This window comes from Micromys minutus (assembly GCF_963924665.1).
Source record: "Micromys minutus genome assembly, chromosome: 23".
NCBI classification, from domain to species: Eukaryota; Metazoa; Chordata; class Mammalia; order Rodentia; family Muridae; genus Micromys; species Micromys minutus.
In genome coordinates this window covers 2,689,960-2,710,197 of record NC_137958.1, presented here as the reverse complement: position 1 = coordinate 2,710,197, position 20,238 = coordinate 2,689,960, and the positions used below count along the sequence as shown (strand labels likewise).

The window sequence follows — 20,238 nt, the reverse complement described above, 5'->3', positions numbered from 1 at the left end:
TCCATGGGGAGGGCATGAAGCTGCCTGGCATCAGTGTAGAGTGGACTCTGACAGCAAAAAGTCTTGGGCATTGCAGAAAACTCCGCCAAAGGTGGAAAGAAAGGAACAACGAAAGAAAACTGATATCATTTAGGCTCATACAGATACTGTTACGTACTCTCAACCCAAACATCAACATGGCTGAATGGAGTCAGTGCCACAACAAATGTTGCCTACAGAACCTTCTACCTGTTGGAACCTGAGAAAGCACTAGTGGCTTACAAACCTGGGGAGGAAATGGAAGCCTGTTTACATACTTCAGCTTAAATCGTGTTTATTAGTTAGATTGTTTTGTGTAAATACTCCTAAATGTGCCTTGGGGAAACTGAAAAATGTCAGAAAGGCAAATAAAGTTGACATTGCCCCCTCCAACTTCATACAACACATAGTGCGTTTCAATAGCGATCCGCAGAGATGACGCCATCTTGTGTTCACATGTGATTCTTTAGAAACAACCTGTTTAGCTATGTTGAAATAGAGTTTTGAAAACAGACTCTCCAACCAGATAAAAAAAAATTTTTTTGCTATGAAAAAAGAATCTAATGGCAAAAGATTGTATGTCTAACAGGCACATTTATATTAAAATGACACCAACAATCTAAGGGAGGTGTTCCAGGAATTCAAAGAAGCAGTGTGACTTCATTACCTTTTGCAGATGCAGGGTAGACAGTTTATAAGGGATATGTTGGCTGTTCTTAGTTGTCAAATAAGCTACAGCTAGAATTAATTTAAAATTTTTTAATTAAAAGTTTAAAAATTAAAGTGAAAGTACCCAAGCTTCTAGGCTCACCTGTGAGAGATTTTTCTCAATTACATCATTTGGGGTGAGAAAACCCACCATAGATCTGGGCCACACCTCCTGGGGGCAGCCTGAATAATGGACAGGGAAGAAAAAAGCAGTTCCTTACCTGCTTGTCCTCACTCTCACTGGCAAGTTCATTCTCCCACATTTATTAGAACCTGATTCTTCTGTAGTCGAGTATATACCAGATTTCATCGGAGACATAGAACCTCATGGGCCAAACAACCACTGGATTCTAGGATTGAATCTGGAGACAGCCATTGTTGAAATATTTGGATCACAGCATGTAAGTCACTCTAATAAATTTCACATAAATAGGTAGGTTGATAATTGATAATAGATTGTAGACAGATCAATATATAAATGAATAGATAGATAGATAGAAGATATAGATAAATGATAGATGGATGGATAGAATACATACAGATGATTGATAGATCATAGATAGATAGTCACACAGACAGACAGGTAGATAGATAGATTGATAGATAGATAGATAGATAGATAGATAGATAGATAGATAGATGATATAAATAGATAAATGCAGTCTTTTATATACCTGCTTTTCCCTGACATGGAGATCTTTGTATTTATTATAACCCTCTGACATGATCGTTAGGCAGATTCTGATCTGTTATAATCTGACAATGCAGACTTGGCCTACTTCCCAGCCACATGGCCCATTATCTGCCATCTTAGTCTTTCTCTGACACCTCATTCATTTGTATCCCAATAGCAATTTTGTTCTCATCATCATCCCTCTCCCATTCACAGAAGTCTTGCCTTTTGCTCTCCTACTCAGCTATAGGCTATTCATTTAGTCAGTCAAGAGGTGATAGAGAAGATTGCTTGCAAAATAACGAGTCATACTAAAATCCAGACTACAACAGATCTGTGGGTACAAAAATATCAACATACGAATACACAGTGTACAAAAATACTCCCCAACCATAGATAGGTAGGTAGGTAGGTAGGTAGGTAGGTAGGTAGGTAGGTAGGTAGATAGATAGATAGATAGATAGATAGATAGATAGATAGATAGATAGATGATAGATAGATGATAGATAGATAGATGATAGATAAATAGATAGACAAACAGACAGACAGACAGATAGATAGATAGATAGATAGATAGATAGATAGATAGATAGATAGATAGATGATAGATAGATAGATGATAGATAGATAGATAGATAGATAGATAGATAGATGACAGATAGATAGATAGATAGATAGATAGATAGATAGATAGATAGATAGCATCTGTTCTGTTACTCAGAGAACCCTGACTGAAATAACAAAGGAGCATTGCTGTGCAATGCTTGTGGACCTGCTTTCTGCTCCCAGTACACAGTAAAGAGTAAGGTGTGGCTCTGTGCACCTGTAACAGCAGTACTACAAGAAACAAGAGGATCACTGGAGCTTACAGGATGCTACCTTGTCTCCAAACTCAGAAGACCAACCCTATCCCAAAGTAATAAGTTAGAAATGATATAAAAGGACATCTGACTTCCTATTCTGTCCTCTAAGTGCAACGGTGCATGTACATCATGCACATGTAGACACATGTACTCAGATGCACTCACATGCATACATATGCCCATGTGAATGCATGCATGTGTGTATGTATGTATGCACACACACACACACACACACACACACACACACACACACACACATTCATTTGCATTTTCCACTAAAACTAAATAGTTTAGTCAGTATAATCATGGCTTGTGTTTATTGCAGGTTGCATTTTCCAATAAGTATGCATAGACCTCTTGTCCACTCAGCTACAGGGGTTTTCATTAGACTGTGTCCTATAATCATATCAGATTTATCCTTCTAAAGCTGACTTTATGCTTTATCTCTCTTTGGTCCTCAGTATAACAGATTATTAGTAAGACTGTTCTCCCGAAACCAAGTTTGCTAAAACTATTCCTTATCTAAGTGATCTATTTGTGCTCACTTTTCTTATCCTGGTAATCTGTTGCACCACCACCAGAAGCAGTCACTGAGAATATGTACTTATTCACACCCTCCCAGACCTAAAACCACTCAGGCACTGGAACATGTTATACGAACACAGTTACCATTTGTTTGTTTAATTTTTCAAGCACACTTATTAAGTAAGTCCCTTCACTACCCAAAAACACGCTCATTCTAAATGTAATTTGTAACTGTTAAGAACATTTTTCACATGCTGTTTTGCACTTACTTCTTAGACTTGCTCTTTACTTGGTGAGTACATTTGAATCACCCCAAGCCACTTGCTTCTTGGTAACCACCTGCCCTCCAGCCCCCTTTGAGCTTTTTCAGACGCTGTCTTTCTTTCCTTTAACACACATGTGTAATCTCTGAAGTCCTGTGATAAGAGTGGCAGGGCAGAGAATAACCAGAGTAACTGCAGCAAAGTAGCAGAGGACTAGATGTGACCATACATCTCAGAGCCACCACTGAATCTTGCCTCAGCAAATTCAATATTGTATTCCCACAGCCTATCGAATTGGTCACATATTCTCATTTGTAAAGTAAATGATTAAAATCTCTTCTGTAATTAGTGACTATGGTTTTACATGTGCTAACACTGAAGACTAATCTGATTTTATGCAGTGGTTGTGTCTATTAACTGATACATACATAGGCACATAATTAAAGTAAATAAATAAATATTAACACTGTCTTAGGAAATGTGATGGCCCAGTAAGTGATCAAATAAAAATCTACTTGTAGAGATTTCCTGTCTTTATTCAGGCTCAATATTGTATTCTTGCTATGATCTGTGAGGTATCTTACACACTGTCAACACTTCATGCAGCTCCAACCGGCAGTGATAATTAGCTTTTCCATTTGTGCTCATTAGCCAGAGCGAAGGGTATATATGTTAGCAATGTACAATGACTCCTCTCACTTGCATATTTATAGGCCTGACAACTTCAAAAGCATACTATGTAATACTAATTGAACAAAAAGTTTAACTTTCATCTCTCTTAGAAAGGGTATCAATTTCAGGTAAAAATTGAAATCCACATCTTTTTGACTTAGAAAGAAATATTGAAAACATACTTCATATTGACAAAATCCTGTAATATATGTACACTAATCAGCAACACATTGTTGAAATTTTTCTTCAGTTTGATGAGTGCGGGGCCTAAACGGGTCAGAGGAATTGATGGTTAGCTCTCGACTGTTAGTACTGCAGTTTGCAGTAATCAAAGGGGTGTGCACCATCACGGAGTCCCTGAGTTGTTATGGCAGCTCCTACTGCTCAGCAGCTACATCCAGGTGACTGCACACCTTTAGTCTGCCTGGCATATCAGTCCCTTTAGATTTGAATTTCTTCGAAAGACCTTAATACTAAAAGGGCAGACTCTTTGTCTTTAAGATGAATGCTCAACATCTAAGTAGTCAGTTCAATGACTAAAAACCTCTTGGAACATATATTGCTGAGCTTTCAGACACTTCAGGGTCTGCAGCCTGAGACTCATCTAACTGAACGAACACAAAGTATCCGTATACATATCAGACCTAGTTATGTTTTTTTCTCTAATCAATGGATCATAACAACAATTATTTACATATGATTTCATTGTGTTGAATACATAACACTATCCAGAGATGACTAAAGGTAGATAGAAGAATATGTGTAGGTAGTATGCAAATATTATATTATTTGATGTGAGGTATTAGAGCATCTGTGAGTTTTATTCTCTACAAGAATAAAAACCATCTTCCATGGTTGAATGTAATTAAACACTGATTATAAGAAGAGTATCTTAGATGAGATGTGGATGGGCGAGCATAGCAATGATATATAGTTCATTATAAGAATAAGGTTGGGATTATAATGCATTTGCTCAAGATCCCAGTCTAGCAGTAATAACAAGGACTAGCAACTATTAAACAGTAATCATAATCATTATCATGTTTATCAACTACTCAGTAATTTGTGTGAGCCAAAATATAGTACCTCAGAGTGTCAACAAAGACTTCCTAAAACATTTGTTGGAGGAGATAAAGAATATCAAGATGACTTGGGGAGACAAAAAGAAAGATGTTCTGGGGAAAAGGAAATACTCATACAGATGGATGTACCAGTAAGGAAATATTCTTTCAGAGTATTAAACCTTTAGTCAACGAATCACAAATCTCAGCATGGAAGAAGAAAACTTTTACATCTATAAAATAAAGCAGGTGACAGTTTATAATAGGCCTAGAATCTGCCAATAAAGTAATATGGAATGATGAGTTTTAATCATGGAATACAATGTTCAGTCTTGTGTTTTGCTATGGAGTGCTTCATCTGAGTGCTCAGAAGAAATGGGTCAAAGGATTGGCCTAGCCCAAGTCCAGCAATACTTCAGTGGCCTATAATCGGCAGGCCTAATGAAGATGGAGAAGTAAAAGAAATAGGAATTAGAGTTGATTCAGTGTAGTGGTGGTACACACTCCTGAAGACACAAAGAGCCTAAATCTACCCTAAGTCACAATTAGTTCTGTGCTTTTGCAAACAGAGCTAGAATTTCATTCCCAAAAAATAATTAAGAAACCAATGCTAGACAATGCATGAGAATAGTGTGGGAGGCACAGGAGACATGGGAATGGTCTTGTGGACAAACATTCTGTAGCAGCTTTGATTATGGTGTAAGAGCTCGACTGTAGACTTAGAGATAAGCTTCAATATTCCTAGGTGAAACTATGCAAGTTGATGTGATCAACTGGAAAAATTGCATGTAACTAAGAAGAGACAAACTCTCAGACAAAAATGTGTGGAAAATAGCCTATAATAGGAATTTATAATGTCATACGCTAGGGATGTAGAGAGAAGGGATACAGGAAAGATGCTGAAGACGCACAAGCACAGGGGAAGTGAGAAGTCAAGAGGGTACAAACTGTCAAGACAAATGAGGCAAAAGACCGTTCGAAACAGATGGAAACATGCTTAGGCACAGAAAGGTTAACCAAGGTGAACACCTGGAAGTAACTACTGGGTGTTATAACAAATTCATAGATGGTGGTGGGTGGTGGGGGGAGATACAGTGATCCACGAAGATGCAGAATAGAAGTCAAATTTCAATTCAAGGGTAAAGAAAATAAATTAGGAAGTGAGCTCCTCTGGGATGCTTAGTGGGAAAGGAAATGTGATAAAGGAGACTTTGATCTAGGGAGGAATGATGTTAGAACTAAGGAGGATATCTCTAATTGAGGTAGAGAAGCTGAACATAGTTGTCACTTGTTAAAGAAAATGGTAGCCAAAGAATAAAAAGAGTAAATGATAGACCCAGTTCTACAGGTGTGAGAGAGGACGAGAGCCTAAAGGACTGAGTAAGAATGTCCCATCAAACAAGAAAAAGGGGAGGGGACAAAAGAAGTATAAAGTAGAAGAAATTGAGAAATTTCCCAGCATGTTCCCACTACATCTTTGGGGTCTTATTGTTGTTGTTTTGTTTTGTTTTGTTCTTTTATCAGTACCTAAGACCAAGAGCTCATAGCATATAGAATTTGATGAAATCTATTACAAAAGATCGAAGGCAGGAAAAGGAAGAGAAATGTATCTAGATAAGAGAAGGGTTGTCAGGTAATCCAGGGAACCTGCCTTGGTTGGCTAGAATCTCCTGACAGAGGCATTTGTATGTGTGATTTGATGACTTCTCCAGTAGTGCTCAGCTGGGCATTGACCCTGAGAAACTAGACTGCTGCATTGCTGAGCAGGTGCCACAGGAGGACACTGGGTCATAGGAATACAGGGGCACATCATTCACTGGTCTTCTTCAGACTGTCACGTGAAACATATCTTTAGCTGATTTGACATAGGATCAGGACATTACCCTTGGAGATTTCGGAATGTCAATGTCTCCAAGTTTCCACAGCTGAGTTAAAAAACTGGTCCCAGAAATTTGAATCAAAGTTCTGCTCTCTCCACTGCAATTTCACATTCCTTTGAAGGGACACCCTACTCAAACAGACATAAAGAAGGGCTAAATGACACGCCCGTACTACAACCACAACTCTACCACCTCTGTGATCCATTAGCTCTTAGAAACAAACAAATGAACTAGTACTCCAACCCAGAGCTCATCCATCAGCTATATTCAGAGCAGTGTCAGCTCAGGGGAGAGTCCATTTACAACATACAATAAAAATGAGGATTTATCTTGGGGTACCACTGCTTTTCCAGCAGGGTAGATTGAAGAGATTCTATGTGAGATGAGTTGGAAGCAGTCTCTAGGGAGGGTCAGTCTGTAAATAAGAATCACACCCTCATTAATGAAGGCAGATATCATCCCTTCCTCTCTTTGATGGTGATTTATGTCTTGGGACAAAATCTGCTCTTGAAACACCAAAGAGCAAGCAAGGTGTTATTTTGTGATAAGCCATGCAACTGCATCAAAGAATTTGGAAGAACTCTGACAAGGCCATTCCAATTCCCACAGCTAGGCAGAACTCAACAAAGAAAGAGCAGACATTCACCCTTGTTATCTCGGTCCCCAGTAAAATCTTGGGTATCTCTCAATGTTCTGAGTTTAACCGATTTCAAATATAAGCATTGCTTTTAGAACCCTTTGGGAGGGTGGGTCCACATATGACTGCAATGCATACATGGGGAAAAAAGAAATAACTGATCATTCTTTAGGACTACCTAAGATAAGCTCCCTTTTTCTCCAGAGCTCTTCATCTTCTCTCTCCTAATCCTTGTGCTACTCAGTGGTCCTGTTATTACCCTACTCGATGGCTTGCTCCATTCAGAGACTGTTAAATTGATTCATCAGAATGGACTTGAACAAATGCAAAGTGTGCAAGTCCAATTAGTCCCCTGTTGAATTCAGTGGGAATTAGTGCCATAGAGAAACTGAGTTATAACCAATCTGTGGCCATGCTATATGCCTAATGTACAGCTACTAAGAAGTGTACTACCCAAACACTACTGCACACATTAAAGAAAACAATCTAGTGTTTATTCTAAAGACAGTAAGTATGACAGTGCATAGTAACCCTAGATTTTGGTAGGTCCCAGAACTGAGCACAACAGACTTCACGGTAAAAATACCATTCAGTCTGTAAAGATTGTTATGTAGACAGTACCACCTGCCAAAATGAAACCAAAGACCCAATCCGTCAAAGTCCATTTTGTGGGAAAATCTCTAAATGGGCTAACCTTGTTTTTTGGCTCTGCCCTTCTGCTTCTGGCTAACTGTTCGTCATAACTGAAGCATGACAACCCTAGAAGTGATCTTTGTGCTTAAAAGTTCACCCTGAGAAAGGCTCAGTGTCGTGATGAGACTCCAAACACCAGATCTGTAAAGAAATCTATGGCATCAAGTTGGACATCTTTGGTTTCCGCAGCTTCAAAATCAATTAAAATGCTGGCCTCTTGAGTTTGATGTTTCCTAAAAGGGGATACTGATGAGCAATTGACTCTGTGATAAGGAAACTGTATCTCTATTAAACTAAATAACAACACAGACTGGTATAATGAATTAGTTCATGTAAGGTAGGATGAGAAATCCAGAGCCCACTTAAAGAATTGCTTTTGGATTCTGGGGTAATGGGAACCCGGTTGTGGTAGCTGCTGGTTCACATGCTTGCTGACCAAATATGACTAAGACAAAGTGAGATGAGGGCACACACATAATATGTGGTGGATTTCTGAAGCCAGAAGTAAATAAAAAGCTAATTTTTTTCATTATTTATGATTGTATAGATTCTGCATCAAAATGATTATATTTGAAATATTATATTAAATTAAAACATTTTTAAAATTTGTTTCATTTATTAATACATATTTGATATGCCAAGCAAGAATTTGAAGAATCATAGACCTAGTTCTCTGTTGTGGTACATATAGTTTTGTTGAAGAGTGCTGCTTTGAATCCAAAGCCTACTTCATAAAAATCACAGGAGAAAGAAATTTGTAGAAGACACCAAACACAACCCAGCAGTCAAGTTCAGGAGAAAAAAAATTCTGTAACGGTGATACACAAAGTCACAGTCACAAACCATTTATCTACTATTATATGTCCATAACAGCATTATGAGCTAGCTTTAAAACTAAGGCCCTTCCTCAATGAATTAACTCTGAGCTCAGATAGTCTTTGTTTTAATGAAGGTTTCCATTGCTGTGAGGAGACACCATGAACATAGCAACTCTTATGAAAAACAAAACAAAACAAGCAAGCAACAACAACAAAAAAGAAAACATTTAGCTTGGGCTGTCTTACAGTTCAGAGGTTCAGTCCATTATCATAGTAGGAAGCATGGCAGGGTCCAGGCAGACATGGTGCTGGAGAAGAAGCTGAGAGATCTAGATCCAAAGGCAGCCATGAGAAGAAAACGTGTCCCATTAGACAGAGCTTGAGTATAAGAGATTTCAAAGTGTGTCCTCACAAGGACACACTTCCTCCAACAAGGCCAGGCCTCTTAATAATGCCACTCCCTCAGGGCTAAGCATTCAGACAGGTGAGTCTAAGGGGACCATAGCCATTCAAACCACCACATTCATTTATCTCCTTTTACCATTTTATTTACTATAATATCCTGAGACCCAAACTTGACATCTGCCATGCCATGAATGCATAAATTCAATGGGAACTTTTGAAGTTTTTTAGTATTATTGTTGTTATTATATTGCTCTTGGTGCTTGGCTATTATATATGGAATTGGTTGCATGGGTAGAAATTCTTATTTAACATATCCAACAAAAGCATACAAAGGCTTTTTTATCTTTAAGGAATATAGATTCTGGAGCCACAGATATCAATAGCAATTGAAGTGACTGGGATTCCAATTGCAGATGGTTTGGGCATTTTTGAGGGTGAAAATGTATAAAAATGAAACTGGGTTTTATGCACATGGTTTGTTAAGAAATACCTTCCTAAGTTCAATACAGAATCAAACTTATTCAAAAGTAATGCTGCCTTCTGTTTGGTTATTGCTTTAATGTATTTTAACATGATATAAGTCTTGTTTTTTTTTTCAGACAAATTGAATTCTGAATGAGTCAAAGTCATGGACTCTCAGACCAGTCAGCCCCACATACTGGGGGCCAGATGAGGTGAACTTTTTCTAGGCCAAGCTCAAGGTGGGGAAATCTTGATTTGCACTGCTCTAGAGAAATTTACATAAAAACAAGGGTGTTAGAAAGAGTGTTTAAAAGTAAGGCAAGCTGTGTATATAGCGTGATCTGTAGTCAGACTCCGCCCTCAGACCATAGGCCACACATTTTCAGCCCCAACACTGAGTGTGCTGAGATCTCAAATAGCTTGTAATTCAGCTACAGAGAAGGAATGGTTATTACCAGTTGCTTCCAGTTTTAATCTCCTACATTTCTCTGCTGCTGAATTACAAAGTACACCTGTAAGCAAAAGTCTTAAAATGCTTCACTCACACCTGGAAAGGACTTTTATTTTCTTTAAAGCAGCCACCAGAATAAAAGGGGATGTCCTAGAATATTCTAGGAGTGATCACAATGGCCTTTTCAAGGGCTAAAGTACAGTAGGAAAAGCCTGCAAGCAGGAACTCCTCCCTCTGATCCCTCCCCTCCTTTTTTTCTTTATAAAGTAAAAAGCCAGGCTTCAAAAGGTGTGACTATAATGCCTGAATTACTAAGGTAGAGACAGAGTTACCTAAACTCTCAAGCCAGCTAGTCTAGCCTCTGAAACAAGCTCCATGTTCAGAAAGCAACCTTGTCTCAAAAAATAAAGTAGAAAATTAGCGGAAGATGCCCAACATTAACCACTGACCTCCACACATTCCTATGCACACTACATGCATACATACAAACAATTATGCACATAAACACATAAATGAAAAAATGGATTTTTCTCTATACATTTTTTAAGACTATTCATTTTAGAATACATATTTATTTGCATTTCTTCCATTCTGTTAATTTAAAACTATGAGAAGATGTTGTCAAAATATTTTGGGTTTACAGCAAGCCTGTAGCAATGTTGGAGAAAACATTTATAAGCTGGACAGTTTGGCCGCTATAGAAATCAAGATTGCTAAATACAGAACCACCACATCAGCCAGTTATGTACTCAAAAGTACACACCCCAAGTCAATATACATAGAGAGATCTACACTTACATATTTAATGTGATAGTATTTATAATAACCAAGTTACAGAGTCAAAATGTCCATCAACAATTGAGTGGATGCGCAGCAGGGTCTTCCTTCTTGTTTATATTTGAAGCATGCTTTCACTGCAGAACTTCATACCATAACCCAATATTCTGTGCACTGAAATTTTCACAGGTATAGAAGAACTGACTCCGAACATGTTTAAGTTCAGCGTTAACCCAAGTCTCTGTACCATGCAAACGAAGGACGCAACCTTCCACGAACAAGCCTTTCCAGGCATGACAGCATTCTGTAGTTATAACACATGGAAGGAGAGACGGGAAAACCTAGAGCTCAAAGCCATCCTCATCTACATAATGAGACTGAAATCAGCTAGTACTCATGAGATAATGCCCCAACAAGCAAAGCTGTATTGCCAATGCCTCCTCATTCTCAGTGGTACACCAAAATGTTCCAGTTCTAACAGCATATAACCCAAAAGTTGGAGTCTTTATGCCAGATCAACAAATGTGTAATGCTTGCTTAAAACCAGTGTCAATCCCAAATGGCATCTTGTCATCCATTTTGCCTCACGGTGCTTGCTTTCTATGATAGAGTTCCACTCTGTCTCTTCCACTTGCCTCCAGAGCAGGAAGATCAGATCCTTTATTAGTTTCTCCTAAAAGGGAATGAGAATGGCCAGCCTCCTGTGCATAGCAGGTTCTAAATAATATGACTTCTAACATAGTTTCTTGTTTTTATTCTACTTCTTCTCATTTTCTTCCACAAAAGCACCCTTAGATATATGGTAGACTTTGTTAGTTCAGCTTACTACGGAAGAATGTTTATTTTGTCATACTCTATTGCCTTAATATTCAGATATGTGGTATCTGAGGAAAGCCACTGATAACAGGATTATGGCAGAGGAATCCCTGTAAAGGCATTTCCTTATTCAAACTATAGAAATGAAGCCTAGATCATGTAGGAAATCCCAAGATGTTAAAGATGCTATAACCAGAGGATACATGGAAAAAGAGCTACAGACAAGAAGTAGAACCAGCAAGACAGGGGTGGCCAAAAAATCAGGGAGGTAAGGCTCATTTTAGCTGTCTTAGTTACTTTTGCATTTCTGTAAAGAGATATCATGATCAAGGCTACTTATGGATGAAAGAGTTTATTAAGGCTCACGGTTTTAGAGGTTATGAGAATGGCAGCAGGCAGGCAGACATGAAGCTGGAACTGGACCTGAGAATAAACATTCACATCATAATTCCCAAGGAGAGAGAGCAGCAATGAGTGCTATCATGGTTTTTCAAACCCACTCACAGTGACACATTGCCTCCAACAGCGTCACACCTAAATCCTTCCCAAACACTTTTACCAACTGAGAGCCAAGTATCCAAATATGTAAAACTATGAGGGCGTTCTCAAACCACCACATTCCAACCCTTGGCCCCCATACCCTTGATGTCATATTATACTGAAAAATGCATTTAATCCAACTTTGGAAGACCCCATTGTCTTTCTGTGTCAACACAGTTCAAAAGGTCAAGAATGAAAACATAAGATACTCAAGGCAATGTCTTTTGTGTGTAACTCTGTAAAATCAAACTTCAATGTCAATGACATGTTTCCAACACACAATGGCACAAAATGCACATTTCTTTGGACATGGCAAGGAAATGCTAAACCAAGCAGAACTGAACCTCAGCAGGAGGATCTCCAGTTCTGTAGTTCTGTGTCCAAGGTGTTTGGATAGCTCTTCCCTTCCAGATTTGTTGGCCACACACTTCTCTGTCTCTCTCTCTCTCCTTGTGTGTCTCTGTCTCTCTCTGTCCCTCTCTGTCTTTCTCTGTCTCTCTGTCTCTCTCTGTCTCTCTGCCTCTCTGTCTCTGTCTCTCTGTCTCTGTCTCACTGTCTCTGTCTCTCTGTCTCTGTCTCTCTCTGTCCCTCTCTGTCTCTCTCTGTCCCTCTCTGTCTCTCTGTCTCTCTCTGTCTCTGTCTCTCTCTGTGTGCCTATCTCCGTCTCTCTTTCTCTCTCTGTCTCTCTCTGTCTCTGTCTCTCTCTGTCTTTCTCTGTCTCTCTGTCTCTCTCTCTGTCTCTCTCTGTCTCTGTCGCTCTCTGTCTCTCTGTCTCTCTCTGTGTCTCTCTCTGTCTCTGTCTCTCTCTGTCTCTCTGTCTCTGTCTCTCTCTGTCTCTCTCTGTCTCTGTCTCTCTCTGTCTCTCTCTGTCTCTGTCTCTCTCTGTCTCTATCTGTCTCTGTCTCTCTCTGTCTCTCTGTCTCTCCATGTGTCTCTCTCTGTCTCTGTCTCTCTCTGTCTCTCTGTCTCTGTCTCTCTCTGTCTCTCTCTGTCTCTGTCTCTCTCTGTCTCTGTCTCTCTCTGTCTCTCTCTCTGTCTCTGTCTCTCTCTGTCTCTCTCTCTCTGTCTCTCTGTCTCTCTCTGTCTCTCTCTGTGTGCCTATCTCCGTCTCTCTTTCTCTCTCTGTCTCTCTCTGTCTCTGTCTCTCTCTGTCTTTCTCTGTCTCTCTGTCTCTCTCTCTGTCTCTCTCTGTCTCTGTCTCTCTCTGTCTTTCTCTGTCTCTCTGTCTCTCTCTGTCTCTCTCTGTCTCTCTGTCTCTCTCTGTCTCTCTCTCTATCTATCTCTCTCTTTCTCTCTCTCTCTCTTGGGCTGTTTCTACTTCTTGTCAGTTTCCCTCTTTGGCATCTTTCCTATGACTATAGTATCTCCAATATCTTGCGATAACCAACATGATACAGGCTTCACTTTCACAGTTTGATAAAATGGCCACACAGGAACACTTCTGCCACAATCCTGGTTATCAGAGTCTTTCCTTAACAATAGAGAAGCCCCACTTCAGTGCCTGGCATTGAACTGGACACTTGAAAACCATCACTTCTTAATCCTCAGAACATTCCAGGGACCGTCTGGTCTCCTCGGCCACGTGTGAGCTGAAGGACTGCCCATTGTACTTTCATGACTTCAAGTCTGTGGACCACCTGAAGGTCTGTCCCTGGTACACGGCAGTGCTGGCTCACTCCAAGGATCATGGCATTGTTATTGGGGAGCTGGTCACCTGAAGCTGGAGCTTGAGGCCCTGCTGTCCTCTGCAAGCAGGTGACTCTGTGTACTGGAAGCTGCAACCCAGATCCTCACTGACTGGCAAGATAAGAAAAGTGACAGGCGATTCCTGAAGCATGGTTGAGACCATGAGTTTGGTGCTCCCCCAAACATGGGAAGCCCAAAACGCATAAACTGGAAAGGAAGACAGGACATGGGCGAGGCCCTGGCACAGGCTGACCCAAATTCAGAAACGTTCAACCCAAGATCCAGGAATATGAATTTACTGGTGACCCAACTGATGTGCCTCGGGTCCCCAAGAATGATGCTCCGAACAGGTTCTGGACCTCTGTGGAGTCCTATTGTGCCGACATCACCAGTGAAGAGATACGAACAATAGAGGAGCTCCTGAAGCCCCTTGAAGATGAAGCTGAACATTATAAGATTTTCCCACTAGGGAAACAATACTCCCAACGCTGAACCCAGGAGGATCTGCTAGAGGAGCAGAGGACGGGGTTCGAGCAGCAGCTGTGGCTGACAAGAAGAAAGGCCTCATAGGACCGCTGACGGAACTGGAGACAAAAGATGTGGGTGCCCTGCTGAAGAAGTCTGAGGCCCAGCATGAACACCCAGAAGATGGATGTCCCTACTGTGCCCTGACATAGCGCCTGCTGTAGGCCCTAGTGGAGGAAAATATTATTTCCCCTATAAAGGACTCTCCTATTCCTGATACGTCTGGGAAAGAATCGGAGGCTGATGGAGCAAGCACCTCGCCCCGCAATCAGAACAAGCCTTTCAGTGTGCCACATACCGAGTCCCTGGAGAGCCGCATCAAGCAGGAGCTGATTGCCCAGGGCCTACTGTAGTATGAGGACCAGTCTGTAGAGGACTCAGAGGATGAGGTCCTTGCTGAGCTGCGCAAACGGCAGGCTGAGCTGAAGGCACTCAGTGCACACAACCGCACCAAGAAGCATGACCTGCTGAGGTTGGCAAAGGAGGAGGTGGGCCGGCAGGAGCTACGGCAGCGAGTCCGCATGGCAGACAGTGAAGTCATGGATGCCTACCTCAAGATCATGGCTGCCCGGCAGAAGAAGTGCACCCCCACCAAGAAGGAAAATGACCCAGCCTGGAAGACCCTGAAGGAGCGGAAAAGCATCCTGAAGCTCCTAGACAGGTCGCTGCTGGCCATCTCGATGGCCTGGTAGAAGTCCACTTCCTTTGAAGCCTTGGCCAGAGGCTGCCTATCAGATGACAATGATCTCGGGGTTAAAAGCTTTACAGGCCACTCGGCTGAGCTTTGTGCAGCCACTATGCAAAGCCGTACTGTGCGTGCTTGGACCTATCTGCCTGATGCCCCAGATGGGAGGGCTTATTCCCTCTTACCATCTCCACACCTCTCCCGCAAGGACTTCTTCCATGAGGTTTGTAAAGTACAAAATAAAGTGACTGCTGTGCTTAAAAAAAAAAAAAATAGAGAAGCTTCCAAAACCCATTTACTCCTGTATCCTTCATGTCTCTAAAGCAAGAACCATGTGGCCAAAACCAAGTTGTATTGTCTGGTTGGGATGGAACCTTGAATTACATTTGCATAGTTCTGATTTGTGGTTGCTCTTTAAGAACAAATAAGTCCTTAACCCTTTTCACAGATTGGATGATTAGGTGGGTATTTCTTACTCTAAGGGCACCACACCCTTTTTTCCATTTTACATCATGCCTCTTATTACCTTTTTCAAGCACAAAGCAAAGCTCCCAACATTAAATTTCTTGGTGTGCATTTTCTCCTCAAACTGTTAGAATTCTTTTGCCCCATTTTCTCTGTATTTTCTATGGGACTGCATAAGAGTGGTCACTGATAACAAGATGACAGCCAATGTTAGGATGTCTTTAAATCTCCTCTTCAACAAAGTTAGTCTAAAACCATTCACTTTAGCATTGGATGGACTCTTAGGACAAGGGAAAAAGCAATTGCGTTATTCTCTAAAAAAAAGAAAAAAAATCACTAAATGGTTCCTTACCCAGTTGCTAGTATATTTTCCCCTGAAACTCTTGAGCTGGGCCTCCACAGTCTACGAATTCCAGCAATACTCTCTACCAAACTCTTACATGGATGGCCCATTAAGCCCTGCTTATAGCATTCAAAGACTTTTTTAGTCCAAAGTTCTAAAGTTTCTCACATTCCTCCAAAAAAAAAGTGCATGGTCAGTCCTGTCACAGAAATAACCTATTTCCTGCTGTCAACTTCTGTCTGAGTTTCTTTTCAATCACTGTGACAAGTTACCATGGTGAAAGTAACATATAAAAGGAGTTTATTGGGGTTTTTCATTTCAGAGAATGAGCCATGGCTATCAGGGTGAGGAGCACGGTAGCAGGCAGGCATGATACTAGGACAGTACCTGAAAGCTTACATCCTGATTCACAAGCATGAGGCAGAGAGAACAAACTGGGAATCCTGCGAGCTTTTGAAATATCAAATCCTACTCAAGTGACACACCCCCATACCCCCCCTCTTTTTCAAACAGTTCCACCTACTGGGAACCAAATACTCAAATATATGTATGAGGTTACAGGACCATTGTCATCCAAACTATCACACAAATAAAGATAAGACAGATAAATCCTTTCTACTATCTTCCTTACAAAATTATTAACAATAGTGCCAGGAGAGCTATAGTTCTGATAGTGGCAAAGTGGCTTGCATCTTTGTAACATATTCACATTTATGACATTGTACATAGTCTTGGAAAAGGATTTAAGAACTAGAATACCTCGAGTATTCCACAAGTCTATTGAAGTTACATTTCAATACCCTTGTTAACTGAAAGAGTAATATTTTTCTCTTGGTATTTGATGAGAAACATAGATTTCCATAGTCTTTCATTGTTACTTGATAAAACTTGTCAAAGGGTCTATAAGAATATCAAAAATATAAATAATATAACTAACTAAGGGTAGACTCACAATTAACTAGGTGAAATAAAATTATTAAAATTTGATATTCTATAACAGCAGACTATATCTTCTTTTTAATTCTACTAGAAAATTACAAAATGGGTTATATGCTCAGCAATAATAAAATATAGTAAACATTTTTAAAAGGTGTTCAGCTATATTGGTTACTAAATGAAATGTCAGTAGACATAGACATGATTTCATAAAAACAGTGAAATCCCCAAACAGTTGGAAGTTCAACAACACATGTAAATCACCCATGGATTTAAAAAGTATCTCAAGTGAACTAAGAAAATATTTCACACCGAATGGAAAAAATTAAATATGTGGTATTTAGCTAAGGTAAATTTAGTTGGAAAATTATATGTTTAAATGCTTATTCCAGAAAAGATTAGACTGGTACACTCATCCAAGGAGCAGACAATTTTAGTCTTTTTTATCATGTCAATCAATGTGACTCTTCAAATTAATAGCTGCAAATTTAGAAGACCATGTTCTCACCTGAATTTATATGGAAAAACAAAAGAAATACAGCATCTGTGAGAGCAACAAATTAGAGGAACTTTTCCTGGCTTATCTGTATCAGACACAGTTTTCTATGTCCAGAGGCCAGTTCTTTAGACGTGATTTTCAGAATCTCCTTGTCAGCCTGTTTTGAGTTGACATGAGCCATTGAAAAGCAGCAATGTTAGACAGGTGTGTACAGCTAGAAACTGGATTACTGTCTCTTCAGTTTCACCACTGGTATGATGGTGTATGATGCTATGACTTCCTCTACTCTCAATCACCTCCCCTCAGAAATCACACTCCTACTTTTAGTTGTTGGGGAAAAGCAAGTATTTGTCTTTGTCTGTCTCTGTCTCACTGTCCCCCTCTCCCCCACTCTCTGTAGCTCAGATTCAAATAATGATTCCTCATATCCAACCAGCAGCCAGCCCCCTTGCCTCGACACAATTTATGTTTCTTTAATCTTTTTTTTATCTTGTTTACATTTCTTTTTTTAATTGAACTTTATTTTAAAAAAGAAAGATAAATGTACAAATTTTAAGTATTTTTGCATAAAAGTATATGAATACATTTTTGTCAGTACTTGATTTTTTTTAAAGGTTTGAAAATATCCATTAAAATCTTACTAGTTACAATGAACATAAAGTACATGTAAAGCAAGATGTAACCTGGAAATAGTCAAAGTTTTCTTGGTGTGTAAAAATTAAGCATAAAAGTTTTTCATTTTCTTTTCTTTTTTGTTTTTTGGACTTTGTTTTCTTGAACTTCATATAGACTGTGAGTTGTTTCTGGGGTGTTCAGAGCTTTCTGGGGTTAGTATCCAATTATCAGAGAGTGCATATTATGTCTGTTCCTTTGTGACTGGGTTACCTCACTCAGGATGATATTCTCTGAATGCAACCATTTTCTTAAGAATTTCATAAAGCCATTGTTTCTGATAGCTGAGTAGTACTCCATTGTGTAAATGTACCACGGTTTTTTTATCCATTCATCTACTGAAGGACATCTGGGTTCTTTCCAGCTTCTGGCTATTATAAATAGAGCTGCTATGAACACTGTGGTGCAGGTATCTTTGTTGTGTATTGGAGTGTCCCTGGGGTATATGCCCAGAAGTGGAATAGCTGGGTCTTCAGGTAGTACTATATCCAATTTTCTGAGGTATCGCCAGACTGATTTCCAGAGTGGTTGTATCAGTTTACAACCCCACCAGCAGTGGAGAAGTGTTCCTCTTTCTCCAGAACCTCGCCAGCATCTATTGTCATCTGAGTTTTGGATCTTGGCCAATCTGACTGGTGTGAGGTGGAATCTCAGGGTTGTTTTGATTTGCATTTCCCTGATGGCTAAGGATGTCGAGCACTTCCCTAGATGTTTCTCAGCCATTCGATATTCCTCAATTGAGAACGTTTTGTTTAGCTCTGTACCCCATTTTTAATAGGGTTGTTTGATTTTGTGGTGTCTAACTACTTGAGTTATTTGTATACCTTGGATATTAGACCTCTATCAGATGATGGGGTGGTAAAGATCTTTTCCCACTCTGTTGGCTGCTGTTTTGTTTTCTTGACAGTGTTCTTAGCCTTACAGAAACTTTGCAATCTCATTAAGTCCCATTTGTTGATATTTGACCTTAGAGCATGAGCCACTGGTGTTCTGTTCAGGAAATTTTCCCCTGTGCCTATGTGTCCTAAGGTTTTCCCTATTTCTCTTCTAATAGTTTCAGTATACCTGGTTTAATGTGGAGATCTTTGATCCACTTTCACTTGAGCTTTGTACAAGAAGATGAGAAAGGGTCTATTTTCATTTTTCTGCATGCTGAGTGCCAGTTGGACCAACACCATTTGTTGAATAGGCTGTCCTTTTTCCATTGAATGGTTACAGCTTCTTTGTCAAAAATCAAGTGACCATATATGTGAGGGCTCATTTCTGGAATTTCTATTCTATTCCATTGATCCATGTGCCTATCTCTGTACCAGTACCATGCAGTTTTAGCACAATTGCTTGAGGTCAGGGATGGTGATTCCCACAGATGTTTTTGTTGTTGTTGTTGTTGTTGTTGAGGATGGATTTCGCTATTCTAGGTCTTTTGTTATTTATTTACATTTCTAAAAGTAATCTTCTCATTAAAATTTTTTTGTTGAGGCTGGCAGTAGTGTTTTGTGACTTTAATTCCAGACACAGGAGGTAGAAGCAGATAGATATCTGAGTCTGAGACCAGCCTGATCTACAAAGTTAGTTCCAGGGCACCCAGAGCTACATGGAGAAACCCTGTCTTGAATAACAAAATTTCTTTTAAATGATATTTTCTACTGGAATGACTCAATTAATTAGACAAACAAAAAACATTCAAGTCAATTATATTTGATTGTGAAATATATTTGTATCTTCATATCATGTTATTTTATGTTAGAGAAATCTACAGTTTTAAAACTCAAAGTTAATCCCATTTACCATTTAATATAGTAGCTTTTGAAATTTTTCATTTAGGATTCCTGTTATGGAGAGAGAGCTTGGTCTCCAGCATCAGACTCAGGATCTTCTGCAGGAGGCTGAACTCCCAGATAAGCTGCACAGGTGCTTTTCCACCTGGACCAAGGGTGAACCTGAGGCACAGCTCATGGGAGGTCACACTGGGGGTTTTAAAAGGGCAGAGAGCACAGTGATCTTTGAAAAGTGGTTCTTTCTGGCCAAGAGAGAGGGTAAGGTCTTTGTCATCAGGACTCGGGATCTGCCCACTGAAGGGTGAACTCCCAGAACAGCCTAACAGGCCCACACAGGCCTGCTACAGAGTTTTTAGAAGACAAGAAGCATCGTGCTCTCTGGAGAAG

The 20,238-nt window shown here is 39.8% G+C and overlaps 1 pseudogene across 1 annotated transcript; it reads left to right on the top strand.

Annotated features, from left to right (window-relative positions):
* The first annotated feature begins 11,118 nt into the window (after positions 1–11,118).
* LOC308435618 (transcriptional adapter 3-like) lies at positions 11,119–15,165 on the top strand (annotated as a pseudogene). Its single transcript has 2 exons — positions 11,119–11,359; positions 13,811–15,165. The product of its transcript is annotated as a transcriptional adapter 3-like (transcript).
* Positions 15,166–20,238: the final 5,073 nt, after the last annotated feature.